The sequence below is a fragment of the Carlito syrichta genome, unplaced genomic scaffold (assembly GCF_000164805.1).
Source record: "Carlito syrichta isolate Samal-C Ts95f unplaced genomic scaffold, Tarsius_syrichta-2.0.1 Scaffold315405, whole genome shotgun sequence".
NCBI classification, from domain to species: Eukaryota; Metazoa; Chordata; class Mammalia; order Primates; family Tarsiidae; genus Carlito; species Carlito syrichta.
The window spans coordinates 195,049-213,275 of NW_007259501.1; the positions used below are offsets into that span (position 1 = coordinate 195,049).

General features: G+C 35.4%; 1 pseudogene; it reads left to right on the plus strand.

The window, feature by feature from the left end:
• Positions 1-1,412: 1,412 nt before the first annotated feature.
• Positions 1,413-17,062, plus strand: LOC103275350 (annotated as a pseudogene).
• The last annotated feature ends 1,165 nt before the right edge of the window (positions 17,063-18,227 follow it).

Consider the following 18,227-nt stretch of genomic DNA (forward strand, 5'->3'; position numbering starts at 1 on the left):
GACAAAAATACATTAATAATAAGAGATTGTGGACAGTATTCTCAGTCTAAGGTAAAACAAGTGGGGAAAAAATGTGCTATGAACTATGTCCCTTTTCCACCCAGTGTGAGGGTATTTAAAGATGGAACCTAGCCGGGTTCAGTGCCTCAGCCTGTAATCCCACGATTTGGGAGGCTGAGGTGAGTGGGTTGCCTGAGCCTGCGGGTTCGAGATCTGCCTGGACAGCTTGGCGAGCCCTCATCTCTACAATAAGTTAAAAAAAAATTAGCTGGGCATCTGGCGCGTGCCTGTAGTTCCAGCTACTCGGAAAGCTGAGGCGGAAGGATCACCGGAGCCCAGCAGGTCGAGGTTGCGGTGGCCGGGAGCGGCCACTGCACTCCAGTCTGGGCGACAGGGTGAGACTCCAATTCCAAAAAAAAAAAAAAGGTGGAAACTTTGGGGAGTAATTAGCCCTTCAGAATGTGATTACTGCCCTTATAAAAAGAATTATGACAAAGAAGATCTCTCTCTGTCTCCTCTCTCCTCTCTTCTTTCTCTCTCCTTTCTCCTCTTTCTCCTCTTTTTCCTTTCTCCCCTCTCTCCCCTTTTTCCTCTCTCCCCTCTCTCCCTTCTCCCTCTGTCCTCTTTCCCCTTTCTCCCCTCTCTCTCCACCCACCCCCAGTTTCTCTCACTCTCTCACTCTTTTTCTGCCATGTGAGAGTATAGCAAGAAAATGTCTGCAAACAAAGCAGAGAGCCCTCACAAGAGACCAAATCTGCTGGCATCTTTATTTTGGACTGCTCAGCCTCTAGAACTGTGAGAAATAAATGATTATTGTTTAAATCACCCAATCAATGGTTTTTAGTTACAACAGGCTACTATGGTCACCATGTGTTTCCACCCCCTACCAAATTCATATGATAATAACCATAATGTGATAGTAGTAAGAGTTGGGAACTTTAGAATGTGATTTAAGTCATGAGAGTGAAGCCCTCATGAAGAAGATTCGTAACTTTATAAAAGGACTGGAAAAAACCAACTAGGTCATTTTTTTTTCCCTTTCCATCCCTTCTGCCATGTGAAAACACATCATTTGTCCCTTCCAGAGGATACAGTAATAAGGTGCCATCTTAGAAGCAGAGACAAGTCCTTGACAATACACTAAAGCTGCTGGCACCTTGATCTTGAACTTCCCAGCCTCCAGAGCTGTGAAAAATAAATTTGTGTTGCTTATAATGTATCCAGTCTATGACATTTGTTATAATAGCAGGAATGGACTATGACACAGCCTGAACTAAGATAATAAGTAATTGTCTTTGTACTGAACAATAATTATTAAGATGCTACTTTGGGTACATATTGAAGTGTTCATATACATATGAAGCTTCTTGTGATGTCAACTTTTTCTCAAGCACATGATTCTACATGAATCAATGTCAGAGATTTACCATATCTTATTAGAGCACAGAGAAAATCTTGGTAAGCTCCATGCAACTTCTAAGTAGAAATGAATAGCAATTTTAAATCCATCAGAAATGTTTTTTAAAGACCCCTCTATTAAACAACACATGTGAAAAGTAAAAAAAGACTGAAATTGCAGAATGTCCAGCATATGATAAAGATAACACTAAATACTGAAATATCTGCAATACAATTAAATGATTAGAGAAAAGCTAATATCCGTAGTTAACAACAGTACAACAAAGTTACAGAATAAAATGATAAGAATTAAATTGCAACCTTTACAAATCTAGAGAAAAATATAAACCAAAAAAGGATGAAAATGATAAAAGAGTGTGGTAGAAAATGAGAAATAATGCAACTAATGAGCAAACCAAAATGTTGTTTCATTGAGGAAAAAAAATCACCATTATAAGCAAAATAGCTGGGAAATTTATTGAAAAGAAAATAAAGGAAAAATACACAAAATAAGAAATGGCAAAGGAGCAATAACCAGAAAAAGAGATAAAATTTTCAAAAGCATAGGGACTACTTTGCACAACTCTATACAAGCAAATTGGAAAACCAAGATGAGTGTGAGCATATAACTTTCTAGAATACAATTTACATTTACCCTAGTAATGTTAGAAAGTACCAACCAGCAAATTTCCATAGAATATACTAAAAATTTGTCAAATAATTGTTCCATTTTAAAAAAAGTTCAAGACTGAAAATTTTCTAGGAGAAAAATACCCAATACCTAAAGACCAGACAATCAAAAGTCTACATATAATGATCTAAAAACAGAAGGGCAAAAAGAAAAACCTCACAATATTTTATGAAACCAGTAAAACAATGATACCCCAAACTGATAAAGATAGCATAAACAAGCCTATACACCTGTCTTGTGAATATTGATGAAAATTTCTAAATAAAATATAAGTACATATCCATAGCAGCATGAACAAAAAGAATTTATTCTAAGCATGTAATGACGGCACAATATGAAGAAATTCATTCATATATTGTTAACTTGTACTAAATCAATTAATTATCTGCATATATTTAGAGAAATCCTATGATAAATAAAATTCTATAATCACTCATTCAATATAAATACTAATGGCTAAGTATAAAACACTGGTTTTAAAACTGAAATATTTAACAAAACAGAAAGATAAAACTACTGAGTAACTTATTTAATTCTAAACCATCATGTTATTTAATAGAAAAACACTAGAAGAATTTGTACTAATCTAAGAAATAAAAAAAAATATATGACATCCACTACTAGTTAACATTCAGTTGGGTACATTAGTCAAAGCAATTAGACAAGAGAAAACAATTGAGGCATTAAAAGTTCCAAATAAAAAAGTAAAATTAACTGTTTGCACAATATATCATTGTATACCTGGAAAACACAAGAGAATAAATGATTTTTATAAGCTAAAACAAAGTCAATAAAATATCATGTTATAAAATTAACATTTAAATATCAATATCTTTATGTACTCAAACAATAACTAATTAAACTATGTAATAAATAAGAAAAGATGAAATACATAGGAACAAAAAAATAAGAATTACGTACCTAACAGACATTTACAAAACATTTCACCCAACAGTGACAAAATACACATTTTTCAAACAGCACATGAAATATTATCCAGAATAGACCATATGTTAGGCCAAAAAAACAAGTCTTAATACATTTTTAAAAACTGAAATCAGATCAAGTATCTTTTCCAACCACAATGGAATAAAACCAAAAATCAATAACAGGGGAATGGGGATCTTTGAAAACTGTACAAATATATGAAGATTGAACATGTTCATGAACAACCAATAAGTTCACGAAAAAATTTAAAAGAAAATTTAAAAATGTATTGAGACAAGTGAAAACAAAAATACCACATCCTATGGATATAGCAAAATCAGTGGTAAGAGGGAAGTGTATAGCAATAAATGCCCATATCAAAAAGTAGAAAGATCTCAAACAAACAACCTAATGTTATACCTCAAGGAACTAGAAAAGCAAGACCAAAATAAGTAAAAGGAAAGAAATAATAAAGATCAGACCAAAAATAAATGAAATAGAGAATAAAAAATATACAAAAAGTCAACAAAAGAAAGAGCTGGTTTTTCTAAATGACAAACAAAATCAACAAACCCTAGCCAGACTCGGTGACTCAGCCTGTAATCCCGTGCTTTGGGTGGCTGAGGTGAGTGGATTGCCTGAGCCCGCGGGTTCGAGACCCACCTGGGCAACTTGATGAGACCTCATGTCTACAATAAATCAAAAAATTAGCTGGGCATAGTAGCGCACGCCTGTAGTTCCAGCTACTTGGAAGGCTGAGGCGGAAGGATCACCGGAGCCCAGCAGGTCGAGGCTACAGTGGCCGGGAGAGGCCACTGCACTCCAGTCTGGGTGACAAGAGTGAGACTCTAACTCAAAAAAAAAACATCAACAAACCTTTAGCTAAACTAAGAAAAAAAGAAAATATTCAAATAAAATCAGAAATGAAAAAGGAGACATGACAACTTATAACACAGAAATACAAAGAATCACCAGCAACTATTATGAACAACTATACAACCAGAAACTGGAAAACCTAGACAAAATAGATGAACTCTAAGATACAAGCCAAGACTAAATCATGAAAAAACAGAAAACCTAAACAGATCAGCAACAAAAAACAAGATCAAAGTTGTAATAAAAAATCTTCCCAGTCTGTGGGCTGGGAAAAAATATTTGCCAACTATTAGTCTGCCAAAGGCCTAACATCTAGGATCTACAGGAAACACAAACGTGCTGGAAAAAAAAAGGCCCATTACAAAGTGGGCAAAAGATATCAATAGACAAAAAAACGACATACAAGCAACCAACAGATACATGAAAAAATGATCAGCCTCACTAGTCATCAAAGAAATGCAAATTAAAATTACTGACATACCACCTAACTCCAGTCAGGATGGCCATCATAAATAGCTCAAAAAACAATAGATGCTGGAGAGGATACAGCAAAAAGGGAACATTTCTACACTGTTAGTGGGAGTGTAAATTCGTACAGACTCTGTGGAAAACAGTGTGACAATCTTCCTAAAAGATCTAAAAATCAACCTTCCATATGGCCCCACAATCCCCCTACTGGGAATATACCCAGAGAAACTTAAGTAACTCTATGAAAAAGGTAGCTGCACATATATGTTTATTGCAGCATTAGTCACAATAGCAAGAACATGGAACCAATCATGCTACCCATTGAAAGAGGACTGGATAAAATAAAATGTGGAATATATACACGATATATGTACCACACGATATGTACACGGTATATATGCAGCCATAAAGATGGACAAAATCATGAACTTCACAGCAACCTGAGTGGACTTAGAGTCTATAATACTGAGCGATATATCACAGAAACAAAGAACTGAGTATCGCATGTTCTTGCTTATAAGTGAACCTTGACTAATTATCATACTATAAGATAAAGATTGGCAGTAGCAGGAAACTGCTGGGGCGGGGGAGGGGCATGCAGAATTGGCAGTAGTGGAAATCTGCTGGGGGAGAGAGGGCACACCTCATCAACAAGGGTACCTGCATAATGAACATTCACATACCTAACCCTGAATTGTACCCCACATCTTTAAAATAAAAAAATTAAAAGTTAAAACAAAAGCTATCTCAGAGAACAAAAGTTTCAACTTTATGGTGTTTTTAGAGGAAGCTAATATCATGAAGGGATCAACTAGACTTGACAAGTCCAAGTGCTAGCTCCATTAACTGGCTTTGAAATCTGAAAAAGTTAAAATTCTCATTTGCATATGTAGAAAGCAGATATATATTGTGTCATAGAACCATTGAGGCTTAGTGATATATGCACATTTTTTAAACTCATTAAAAAATGCTTTCTATATGGGAAAAAAAAGTCTCCAAACACTGAAAAGTTCAAGACCTGATGAATATACTGCTGAATTTTAGCAAACATTTAAAAAGGAATTAATACCAATTCTACTCAAATTTTTTTTTAATTGAGGAGGAGAAAATACTTTCAAAGCCATTTAATGAGACCAGTATTACTCTGATATTAAAATTAGACAAAGACACAATAACAAAAAAAGAGAATTACAAGACAATATTCTTGATGAACATAGATGAAAAAATCCTCAACCAAATACTAGCAAACCAAACACAACAACACATTAAAAACATCATTCACCATGATGTAGTGGGATTCATCCCAGGAATGCAAAGATGGTTCAACATATATAAATCAAAAAATGTGATATGTCACATTAATAGAATAAAGAACAAAAACCATAGGATAATTTCAATATGAGGGGGAACTAAATAAGACTCAGAATTTATCTATTAAAAAATTGTATATTTGTTCTTACATGTTTAAATTTCAATCACCTTCAAAGTACTCTCCATTTGATGCAATACATCTATCAAGACCCCCTTTTCCACTGCTCAAAACAATTTTTGAACTTATCAATTTTGAAGCCTTTTAATACTTCTGCTGTTTTTTCTTTCACCTCTTCCACATTGGCAAAATGTTTCCCTTTGAAGACTTTTTTCATCTGAAGATACAAAAAAAATGGTCGTTTGGGGAGAGATTTTGTGATTACAGAGGGTGGGGCACAGGGGTCATGTCATTTGGGGTCAAAAATTGTTGAACATTCAGCACAGTGTGGGCAGGTGCGCTGGTAAATTACCAGTCAGGAAATGGGCAAGTGCATTGAAAGAATTTCTGGAAAAAATATTCACTGAAGCCAAACACAGCCTCTCACAACAATGCTATTAATAGCTGGTACACTGATGCCAATTGGTTCCTAGAGCACTCGCCTAACAGGGGAAGCCTGTACTACAAGGGGCCCTCTCTCCAAAAAATAACCCTGATTTTTGTGGGGGGAATCCCCCTCATAAATGTATTTGGTAAAATTTAATGCTCCTTCATGGTAAAATTTGTTAACAAATTAGATATAGAAGAAGTGCACCTCAACACAATAAAGGTCATATAAGACAAATTTACAGCTAACATGATGCTGAATGGGGAAAAATGGAAAACTTTTCCTCTAAGATCTAAGAAAAGGATGCCCACTTTTATCACTTTCATTCTACATAATTCTGAAAGTTCTAGCCAAGCAATTAGACAAGTGAAAAAAACAAAAGAGCATCCTAGAAAGGAAAATGTAAGATTGTCCCTGTTTGTGCATAACATGATCATATATACAGAAAACACTAACAACTCCACCAAAAGATTGTTAGAACAAATAAATGAGTTAAGTTGCAGGATACAAAATCAACATACAAAAATCAGTGGTATTTTTATGCGCTAATAACAAACCATCTGTAAAAGGAATCAAGTAAGCTTTGAAGTTAGGCATTGACTTCTCTCTCACTATGAAAGTCCTAGATGGCATCTTCTTCCAATAGAAGTTTGTTTCATCTACATTGAAAATCTGTTATTTAATGTAGCCACCTTCATCAATGAGGTTATGTAGATCTTGTGGATACCTTGCTGCAACTTTTACATCAGCATTTGCTGCTTATCATTCCTGCGTTCACTAGAGTAGCACTTTTAATTTCCTTGAAGAACTGTTCCTTCGCATTGCAACTTGGCTGTTTGGTACTAGGGGCCTAGCTTTCAGCCTGTCTCAGCTTTTGGCATGCCTTCCTTACTAAGTCGAATCATTTCTAGATTTTGATTTCACACGAGAGATATGCAACTCTTCTTTTATCTTGGTTACTTACTGGCCTAATTTTAATATTGTTGTGTCTCAGAGAACAGAGAGGCCTGAGGAGAGACAGATGGAGGGATGGCCAGTTAGTGGAGCATTTATGAAGTTTGTCATCTTTGGGGTACTACAAAGATCAAAGATCACTGGTACAGATCACTGTAACAGAATTAATAATAATGAAAAGTTTGAAATATTGTGAGAATTACCAAAATTGCCAGAGAGACATGAAGTGAGCACATTCTGTTGGGAAAATGGTGCCAACAGGGGTGCTTGACAAAAGATGGCCACACGTTTCAATTTGGAAAGAACACAATATCTGCAAAGTTCAATCAAGTGAGACACAGTAAAGCAAGGTATGTCTGTATGTAAAGTCTACATGAGGAACATTTTAAAATATATTTCAAATACAAAAATGGACATGAATAAATAGGAAGACATCCTTTGTTCTTGGATAGTATAACTCAAAATTATAAATACATCAATCCTCCCCAAGATAATTTACAAATTTAAAATGATCCAAATAGAAATATTAACAATTTTATTTTTGGAGCTAGATAAGTTGCTTCTAAGGGTCACATGGAAAATTTAAGCTGCATATGATTCTTGGAAATTCTGTCAAAAAGAGGACTATTAGAGACTACTAACAGTAGAAAAAAGTAAAACAATACTGGTGTAGAGCTAGTTCAAGATCCAGAAGCAGACCCAAGAGCATATGAAATCAGAATATAATACATGTAGCATCTCAAATTACTAGGAAAATATGCCTGCTTGAAGAAATAATTTTGAAACAAGTCAATAGTCTTTTGGCAGATGATAAGATTAGATCCATATCTTATTAGATACACAAGAAGAAACTCCAAATGGATCAAATATCCAAAAATTTTTTTAAAAAGTTAAACAGAAGTACTAGAAAAAAACAGTAGGTGAATTCCTTTAATACAGATGTGGGAAAAGCTGATCTAACTATGACCCAAATACCAGATGAAGTTTTCTTTTTTTAATTTTGATATATCTCAATATATTTTTTAAGAACTTTTGCATATCAAAAACAAAATCATAATAAAAAATCAAAAGAACAAATGACAAAGTGAGAGAAAATGTTTACAAAAGATAATAGGCAAATTTCTCTATAGACAACGCTTAAAAATCAAAGAAATAAACACCAAAAACTCAAGTTTTAAAAATAGGCAAATGACATGAACAGAGAATGTATCTAAAAAGATACACAAATTAACCTTAAAAATAAAAACCTAGGGCAAGCATGATGGCTCATGCCTATAATCCCAGCTTTGGGAGTCTGAGGTAAGAGGACTGCTTGACTCCAAGAGTTCAAAACCAACCTGGGCAACATAGAAAGACCTTGTCTCTACAAAAAAATTAAAAAATTTGCCAGGCCTGGTAGCCTGTAGTCCCAGCTACTGGGAGGCTGAGGCAGAAGGAGCACCTGAACCCAGAAAGTCGAGACTGTGGTAACCTGTGATCTTGCCAGTGCACTTCAGTCAGGGCAACAGAGAGAGACCTCAAAAAAAAAAGTTAGAAAATTACATTTGACAATCCCCATGGTAATAACTGATCTAGATAAGGGTCATTATTGGTTGCTAAAACAATTTGGTGAAAGCTTTAGGGACGTGAATATTCATATGGTCCCAAATTATCACCCCAGAGATCCCATAGGTTACTTATTAATCACATAGGGAAATCATTCTGACACAATGAGAACACACGACACCAGTTTTCCTGCAAAAATGCTTAGCCTAAATCTCTCACCTCAGACTCCCAAAGCATGGGGATTAATTAATCTTATCATTAATGCAGTTAATCTTACCACTAAATGGAATTATATCATTCTTGATTGAATCTTGGACTTCAGAACACACATAAACACACTCAATAGACATTTTAAAGGACACCAGAAAATATTGACTGTTAGAAAATATTAATTCATAATATTCAATTTCTTGGATGTGGTAATAATACTGTGCTTATGTAGAAGAAAGCCCTGCTTTTTTTAGAAAAACATGCTGAAGGAAGTAAAAGATATGTGACTATTCATTGCACTACTCTGTAGGTTTAAAATTCTTCACAAAGAATAAATAATTGGAGGAAAAGGTACAATAATTGGTACCCTATAATTCTTTACCTAACATAATTATTATTTACAAATAAATGTGAAATTTAAACATTTATAGACAAAAAAAAATCATGAGAATTTTTGACTGGCAGATTTACTCTAAGGGAATTACTAAAACTGTGTTCAGAAAGAAAGGAAGCCCAGATGGAAGGTGGACTGTGAGGAAACAATAAGGAATAATGAAAATGATAACTATGTGAACCTAAGTGGATATTTACTGTATAAAACAATACTACAGGCCGGGCTCGGTGGCTCAACCTTAATCCCACGCTTTGGGAGGACGAGGTGAGTGAATTGCCCTAGCCTGTGAGTTCGATACCCGCCTGGGCAACTTGGTGAACCCTCATCTCTACAATAAATAAAAAAATTAGCTGGGCGTGGTAGTGCTTGCCTGTAATTCCCACTACTCAGAAGGCTGAGGCGGAAGGATCACCGGAGCCCAGCAGGTTGAGGCTGCGGTGGCCGGGAGTGGCCACTGCACTCCAGTCTGGGCGACAGAGTTAGACTCTGACTCAAAAAACAATTTTTTAAATTTAAAAATAATACAATCTTATTTGTTTTAAAGCATCAGTGGTGACTGTGGCTGCAATATTTGCCTCAAGATTTAAAAAAAAAATTGCAAAATATAGGAATTTTTTTCAAAGTAATTCTTGTAAGGGTTAGAGGAAATTTTTGTTTAGAAATAACTCCAAGAAGTTTTTATATTTTATTTTCACATTGAAAGCAAGTCAGATTTGCTTCAGCCTCAAAGATCATGTTTATGTAAATTCAGTGACTGCAACAGCGAGCTGTATTTTTTTTTCTAAACAGGTAAAGGGTTAAACTCAAATATATCAGTAATTGCAATAAGTATAAATAAACTAAATGCTCCAGTTTAGAAAAAGACTACCAGATTAGATTTCTTAAATACCTAAAACAGCCAGCTGTTGTTTACCAGAAACATATCTAATATATTAAGGAAACAGAAAGATTGAAAGTAAAAAGATGGTCTATGAACAAACAACTGATATTGCTATATATGATCAATAGTGACTAATTTGTGGGAATAAAGCAAGTCACGATTAATTCCAAAAGAGTAAAGAAATAAAGAGTATGCTTTCTGACCACAATGCATTAAGAAAGAAATCAATAAGAAAAATCCCCCATATGTTTGGAAATGAAGCACTACACTTTTAAACAACTAATATTCAAGAAGAAATCACATTGGAGAGAGTTAAATGTTTTGAATTGCATGGCACAGAAAATTAAAACATTAAAACTTGTAGGATGCAGCTGTGCTTAGAGGAATATTTATATCCTAAAAAGCATATCTTAGAAGAAAAAAAAAAAAGCTCACTATCAACAAACAAAAGATTACTTAGAAAAAAATCAAATTAAACTAAAACAAAATAGAATGAAGTAAATAATAAGCATTGGAGCAGGAATTAATAAAAACAGAAAACAAATATATAATAGGGAAGGTCAACAAGGCACTGAAATGACTAATAATATATATAACTCTCTGCATGACTTTTCAAGAAAAAGAAAAGGAAGAGTAGCCAAAACCAAGGTCAAGAATAAAGGAAAATGAACCAGGCACAGTGGCTCAAGCCCATAATCCCAGCACTTTGGGAGGCCAAGGCAGAAGACCAGCCGGAGCAACAAAACGAGACCTCTGTCTCTACAAAAAATAGACAAATTAGATGGGCATAGTGACTTGCGCCTGTATTCCCATCTACATGGTAGGCTGAGGCAGGAGGATTGCGTGAGTCTGGGAGTTCAAAGCCATGGTGAGTCATGATTGTGCAACTGTGCTCCAGCCTGAGTGGCAGAGTGAAACCCTGTCTCAAAAAAAGAATAAAAGAAAATGGAGGCAGAAGAACATCCCCACATATTTTGTAAACATTAAAAAGATAATGAGAAAAATTCATAGATATCTTTTTTAAAACATAATGTTATATATCTAAAATATACATAAATTTTGTTTGCTAATTATACTTCTATGAATCTGGGTGGAGATAGTAAGAACACATTATGAAAAATTTTTTTTGCTGACAAATTCCTAGAAAATGCAACCTATCAAGACTGACACAAGAATACAAATTGGTTTAATTTTACTAAAACTAGAAAAGAAATTGAATTCACATTTATAAATTAAAAACCCTTTTATAATGACAATTTCTGGCCTAGATGATGTTGTTGATGAATTCTCCCAAACATTTCAGAAAGTAATCATCTCAATTATTTAAAAAACTCATGTAGAAAATAGGATAAAAAGGCACACTCCACAGGTATTTCATGAGGCCAGTATAATGTTGATATCAAAACCTAACACATTACAAAAAAGATTACAGACCAACTTCATTCATAAACTTACATGCAAAAATTCTGAACAAAATATTATAATGTGAAATCCTGCAATATATAAAAAAGATAATAGGGTACCACTAAGTTCAGTTTAATCTAAAAATGCACAGTTAGTTTAATATTGAAAAAAATCAACTGATGAAATTCATCATATAAAAATGATCCTCTCAACAGATGATGAAAAATGCATTTAATAGAATTAGCTCCTACCTTGATTTGATTTTTTTTAGCACACCTGTAATCAAGGAAAATTTGTTAATGCAATAAAAATAGCATTTTGTAAAACCATCAATTATCTTTTGCTGCATAATTAACTACTTCACAATTTAATGCTTCAAAACAAAGCCAATTTATTTGCTCTAGGTTTTGTGGGTCAACCCTTTGGCTTGGGTCACAATTTGCTTTATTTTCTTTGGCTTCCTTGAATGCTGTTTGAGGTCACTCATGAAGCTGCATCTGATGGCACAACAGGGCTCAAGACGGTCTTGCTGATCCAAGACAATCTCATTCACAGGCCTGGCAGTGGACGCCTGCTTTGACAGCTAGAGAGGTAGGCCTTTCTCCACTGTGTCTTATCTTCAGGGAGGCTAGCCAGGGTTCTTGACATGACAATGACAGTGTTCCAGAAAGTCAGAGCAGAAGCTTCTAGTCTTCTTGAGACCTAGGCTGTGGAATTCACACGTCATTTATGCCACATTCTTTTAATGGAGTCACAAAGCCAGCTCTGATTCTGGAAAGGTAGGTAAATAGACCCTGCCTCCTGATGGGAGGAGTAAAAAGTTTCACTGCAAAGGAGCATGTATATGGAGATAATAGAAATTTGTGACTGTATTTTGTAATGTACCACATATAGTCCACATCATATTAATGGTGAAATGTTGGAGGCTTTCCTTTTAAGAATGAAAGAAGTATACCTTTGCGTTAACATTATGCTGGAGGTCCTAACCAGTTTTGCAAGGCAAGAAAGTATTTTTAAAAGATGTAAGTTTGTAAAGTGAAAATACTTGCCATTATTTACACACAGAATCTACAAATAAATTATTATAAACAGGACTTCAGGTGCATATATAAAATGTAATGGGATTTCTGTGTCAGCAATAAACTGACAAATTTGTAATAACATAATACTATTATTTTTAAAACAATTTGAAATAATACCCTTTGAATAGCATCAAAATAATTAAACACCCAAGAGTATAACTAAGAAAGAATATACAAAATTGTAAGCAAAAAGCAAACAAAAACTATGTTAAAGAGATTAAGAGTTTAAGAAAATCAATAGATATGCCACAGACCGGGAGAAAAATTTGTAGAGCATGTATCCAAAATATACACAGAGCTCTTGAGCTCAACAACAACAACAACAACAAAAATCCAGCTAAATAGTGGACAAAAGATCTGGACAGAAACTTTACCAAAAAAGATGCACAGATTATAAATAAACATATGAAAGGCCTATCAACATCAGATGCTATTAGGGAATTGAAAAGTATCTTCAACAAAGCCTCCACCACCAACCACTGGGGAGAGGAAAACCTATTCAGTAAATGGTGCTGGGAAAACTGGTTGATCACATGCAGAAGATTGAAACAGGACCCCTACCTATCCCCTACACAAAAATCAACTCTAAATAGATCAGAGACCTAAACGTAAAACCTCAAACTGTAAGAACCTTAGAAAATGCAGGAGACACCCTTATGGAAATTGGAACTGGCAACCAATTCCTGATCAAAACCCTAAGTGCCCATGCCATAAGAGATAAGATAGACAAGTGGGACCTCATCAAATTGACAGGCTTCTGCAAAGCCAAAGAAACCATCAAGAGAGCAGGGAGACAGGCCACAGACTAGGAAAAAATATTTGCCAACTCTATGTCTGACAAAGGCCTAACATTTAGGATCTACAAGGAAATCAAACATACTGAAAAGAAAAAGAAACAGCCCCGTTACAAAGCGGACAAAAAATATGAATAGACAGTTCTCAAAAGAAGACATACAAGCAGCCAACAGATACATGAAAAAATGTTCAGCCTCACTAGTCATCAAAGAAATGCAAATTAAAACTACACTGAGATACCACCTAACTCCAATCAGAAGAGCCATCATTAATAACTCAAAAAATAACAGATGCTGGAGAGGATGTGGCAAAAAGGGAACACTTCTACACTATTGGTGGGAGTGTACTAGCAAAGTCTCTGTGGAAAACAGTGTGGCTAAGTAAAAGAAGTCAGTCTGAAAAGGCTACCCGAGGATCTAGATGCATGATGTCTGAAAAAAGCAAAACTACAGAGAATAAAAATGTTGGTGGTTGCCTGGGGTTTGGGGGAAGAGGAGAAATGATAAATAGGTGAAACGCATGAGATTCTTGAGGCACTGAAACTATTCTCTGTGATAGTGTGTGTGATGGTAGATTCATGACACATGCATTTGTCAAAACAAGCTCATACTTGTAATTCAACCACTTTGGGAGGCTGAGGTGGGAAGATCTCTTGAGCCCTGGAGTTCGAGACCAGTCTGAGCAACATAGTGAGATCTCTTCTCTAAAAAAAAATACAAAAATTAGCTAGGCATGGTGGCACGCACCTGTGGTTTCAGCTACTTGGAAGGCTGAGGCTGAAGGATCACCTGAACCTAGGAGGTCAAGGCTGCAGTGAGCCGAGATTGTGCCACTGCACTCCAGCCTGGGCAACAGAGTGAGACCCAAATTAAAATAAAAACAATAGAACTATACAAAGCAAAGAGTAATTCTTAATGAAAGCTTGTATTTTAGCTAATAATAATATATCAATAGTGATTCATTAATTGTAACAAATGTCTCACACTAATGCAATATTAATGATAAGGGAAACTGCCCGCGTAGGGGAGGTTGATATGACTGAACTGTAGATTCAGGTCAATGGTTTTGGTGTTTTTTTGCTTTCTGGTTTTTTTTTGTGAGACAAGGTCTTATTCTGTCACCCAGGTTGGAGTACAGTGGCACAATCCCAGCTCACTGCACCCTCAACCTCCTGAGTTCTGGCAATCCTCCCACTTCAGTCTCCTAAGTAATTGGAACTACAGGCATGTGCCAGCACACCCATCTAATTTTTTTATTTTTTTGTAGAGACGAGGTGTCTCTATGTTGCCCAAGTTGGTCTTGAACTTCTGGGTTCAAGCAATCCTCCCTCCTCAACTCCGCAAAGTGTTAGAATTAGAGGTGCGACCACCACACCGGACCTGACAGTCATTATTGTTTTGACGATAGTTGTCTTGTTTTGTTTTGGTTTGGTTTGACTTGGATTGGTTTGGTTTGGCTTGTATGGTACTTCACAATCTGGTTCTAAAATCTGTGTAGAAACGTGAAGGATCAAATGAAGCTAAGAAAATATTCAAGTAGGAGAACAAACTAGAGCACTTGCTCTACCAGATATCAAGTCTTATTTTAAATCGGTAATAATTAAGACAATATGAATTTTTGCCAAAACAAATAGACCAATAAAATAAAACAGAGTCCAAAACAGATCCACCTGTATGTGTACAGGTTGAACATCCCTGATCCAAAATGCTTGAAACCATGAGTGTTTTAGACTTGGGAATTTTTTCAGATTTTAGAATATTTGCATTATATACTTACTGGTTGAGCATTTCTAATCCAAAACTTTAAAATGTTCTAGTGAGCATTCCTTTTGAGCACTGTTGGCACTCAAAAAGTTTCAGACTTTGGAGCAATTTGGATTTCAAATTTTTGGATTGGGGTGTTCAACCTATATTTGACTGACAACAAAAATACCACAGAGCAGTAGAAGACAGAGGTTCTTATCAGTTAGTAGTGGAGAGAGAAGTTGGAAATCTATGTGGGAGAAACAAGGTGAAACTTAATTACCCCCTCACACCACAACAAATATCAGTTCCAAATGGATTATGGAATTGCATGACAAAAGTAAAAAATGAAGCTTCTAGAAAAAGAGTTCTTAATCTAGTGCCTGTCTATAGTCCCCCAAAGAATTCACAGCCAGAATTCAGAAAGTTTATAAACTTGGATAAGGGAAAAAAATGTATGTCTATTTTTACCAACATTTAGCTCAAATGTACTATTTCCTTCAGTTATGAATATAGACAACAATCCACAGTAGTGATAGCAGTATGTGTCCAATTGGCATCACCACAGTCATAGGTACTTTCAGGTCACACTACAGATGTTACAGATTTCTTTGTACCTCAATTATGCTCAACCTTACTTCAAAATAATTGTCATTATTAGATCCATTGCTAGAAATTGGTATTTAATGTTTTAACAAAAAGCATACAAATCACTACATTAAAATTATTGAAAATATCTTAACAACTGCATTTCAGTAACACTAGCTTCCTTTTTAATCCTATATATTTTATTTTATACATTTAAAGTGTTTTTCTGAGGTGTTCCTAGACTTCACCTAACTAAAACCAAATATATCCTTGGTGCAGACAGTATTTAAAATAGTATAGGAGACAATCCTCATAACTTTGAAATAGGAAAAGCACTAGCTGAAAAAAGAAAAAGGATGATAAAACAAAAAAATTATCAGAATCAAGAAATTTTGGAAACAAAAGACATCTGAGAAACAAGTGAAAAGTAAGCCACAGAATGAGATGAAATACTTGCAGCATGTATAACCAAATGGAGCTTTTGCCTAAAATATACAAGGAACACCTAAACACCTACATCAATAAGACAAGATGCACAACCCAAGAGAAAATTGGACAAGAGACTTGAGCAGGAACTTCATGAAAAGAGAAAATTTGAGTAGCCAATAAACTTGTCAAAAGATAGTCTCATTAATGATCAAAAAATTTTTTTTTTATTTAAAACCATTGTGTGGACTGCGGCCGCTCTCCGGCCCACGCCTTATCAGTCACTCTGCCCTGTGTCCCTAAGTCTAACTCATCTCGTCCTTTCCCTCACCCTCAGGTGGGATCACCGCCAAGACGCAGATTTTCGTGAAAACCCTTATGGGGAAGACCATCACTCTCGAGGCTGAACCCTCGGATACAATAGAAAATGTAAAGGCCAAGATACAGGATAAGGAAAGAATTCCTCCAGATTAGCAAAGACTGATCTTTGCTGGCAAGCAACTGGAAGATGGATGTACTCTGTCTGACTACAACATTCAACAGGAGTCTACTCTTCATTTTGTGTTGAGACTTCGTGGTGGTGCTAAGAAAAGGAAGAAGTCTTATACAACTCCCAAGAAGAATAAGCATAAGATAAAGAAGGTTAAGCTGGCTGTCCTGAAGTACTATAAGGTGAATGAGAATGGCAAAATCAGGTGCCCTGGTCAGGAGTGCCCTTCAGATGAATGTGGTGCTGGAGTTTTTATGGCCAGCCAGTCACTTTGACAGACATTACTGTGGCAAATATTGTCTGACTTATTGCTTCAACAAACCAGAAGAGAAGTAATTGTGTATGAGTTAATAAAAGACATGAACTAAAAAATAAATAAATAAATATTTAAAAAAATTTTAAACCACCACAATATACCATTGTACCCTTATCAGAATGGCTAAAATGGAAAGAAAAAACAAAAACACAGAGCTGTATTTTTTCTGTTTTGTACAAGTTATGCTAGGAAAAGGAAATAGTAGACGTACAGAGTTGGCAATTTATTTCACAATAAAAATGTTAAAATAGAAAGTGATCTATGCTTTTGATAGGATAAAGTACCAGCAGTGCAAAAGGGTATGTAGTGAAAATGAAATGTCTATCACTAGAGATAACTGGTACCATTTCTGGCTTATCCTTTCAAAGTTTTTCTATACATAAGCAAATGGAGATAGATAGATAGATAGATAGATAGATAGATAGATAGATAGATAGATAGATAGATATAACAGAAAGGAAAGAAAGAAGGGAGGAAGGAAGAAAATAGAAAGATATGAGAGATATAAATGTTCTAAAGGAGACACATATGATACAAAGAGAAACATACTGTATCCATACTGCTCTGCACCATACATTTTCCACTGAATTAAATATTTTGGAGGGTTTTTTTTAGCACATATAAATATGTTATATTCTTTTTAGTGGCAGTATTACACCTGAATAAATGAACCATAATTTCTTTGTCATTATTATTATTAGTTTTAAGCAGGGTCCCATTCTGTCACCCGGGGCTGGAGTGCAGTGGTACAATCATAGCTTACCGCAGCTTTGACCTCCTGGGCTCAGGTGATCCTTCTATCTCAGCCTCCTAAGCAGTTGGGACTACAGGTATGCCCTACCATGCATGACCAATTTTTTTTTTTAAGACGAGGTCTTGCTATGCTACATGGGTTGGCCTCGAACTCCCAGGCTCAAGCAGTCCTCCTGCCTCGGCATTCCAAAGTGCTGGGATTATAGGCATGAGCCACTGTGCTTAGCCCTTTGTAATTATTTATGGATATTTAGATTGCTTCCAGTCATTTGCCAATATAAATAACTGCAAAGAACATCTTTATGGATTGCACTGATACATGAAAATATGTGTAGGTAAGTTTCTGGAAGAGACATTGCTACATCATAGGGCATGTTGATAGCTACTGACTTTCAAGAAGTTGACTGTATTTACATCCTACCAACGTTGTAT